Here is a 1,110-nt window from a genome sequence, read left to right as displayed (position 1 = left end):
GTCAGCAGGAAACTTCATCTCCAGGAACCTCTGCCGCCAGCTCAAGTTACAAGCTACCACCACTGAGACCGTCTACCAAGTCCAGTCGATAACTGGAACACCACTATGTCGTAGACATGTACGATATCGTGTGGGCCCCATCACTCTTCGTCTCGGTCAACTTCATTCTGAGGACATTCATCTTCTGGTTCTGGAGGGGTCTACTGCTGACATCATCTTAGGGCATCCGTGATTGATAAAGCACAATCCCATTCTGTCTTGGAAGACGGGAGAAGTCCTGAAGTGGGGCAAGAATTGTTTCCCAGACTGCTTCCCCGTGACTCCATCACCAGCCAAGAAACTCACGGAGGTCCTTCCCGTGAATTCAACCTCCGTTGAAAGTCCCATCGAGAAGCAATCCATAGACATTCCAGCCTGCTATGCCCCCTTCAACGACGTGTTTTGCCCGAAACAAGCCTCCCGCTTACCACCACATCGGCCATGGGACTGCGCCATAGATCTCATTCCGGGTGAGCCAGTGCCTCGGGGAAAAATCTATTCACTGTCGCTTCCTGAACAGAAGGCCATGGAGGACTACATCAAGGAGGCGCTGGGTCAAGGTTACATCCGTCCATCTAATTCCCCTGCTGCATCGAGCTTCTTCTTCGTGGCCAAGAAGGACGGAGGTTTGAGGCCCTGTATAGATTACCGAGCACTAAATAATATCACCGTCAAGTTCCGATATCCTCTTCCCCTCGTCCCAAATGCCCTTGAACATCTCCGTGGGGCCACCATCTTCACCAAGTTGGACCTCCGCAGTGCCTACAACCTCATCCGGATACGTGAGGGGGATGAATGGAAGACTGCCCCTGTGACCCCTACTGGCCACTACAAGTATCTGGTCATGCCCTATGGACTTGCCAACGCCCCCTCCGTATTCCAGGACTTCATGCATGAGGTGCTCCGGGAGTTTCTCCATCGATTCGTAATTGTCTACATAGATGACATCCTCATCTACTCCCGGAGCCAGGCCGAACATCGCCAGCACGTTGCGGAGGTCCTCCAACGCCTGAGAGAGCACCACCTATTCCTCAAGGCTGAAAAGTGCACCTTCCACCAACCCACGGTGCA

At 53.1% G+C, this 1,110-nt stretch overlaps 1 pseudogene; it reads left to right on the top strand.

Annotated features, from left to right (window-relative positions):
- Positions 1-116: 116 nt before the first annotated feature.
- The window catches only part of LOC107739065 (uncharacterized), a 4,728-nt pseudogene continuing 3,734 nt past the window's right edge, over positions 117-1,110 (top strand).

The sequence above is a fragment of the Sinocyclocheilus rhinocerous genome, unplaced genomic scaffold, assembly GCF_001515625.1.
Source record: "Sinocyclocheilus rhinocerous isolate Xijiao unplaced genomic scaffold, SAMN03320098_v1.1 scaffold2029, whole genome shotgun sequence".
In the NCBI taxonomy this organism is placed as follows: Eukaryota; Metazoa; Chordata; class Actinopteri; order Cypriniformes; family Cyprinidae; genus Sinocyclocheilus; species Sinocyclocheilus rhinocerous.
This window is presented reverse-complemented; position numbering and strand designations above follow the sequence as displayed.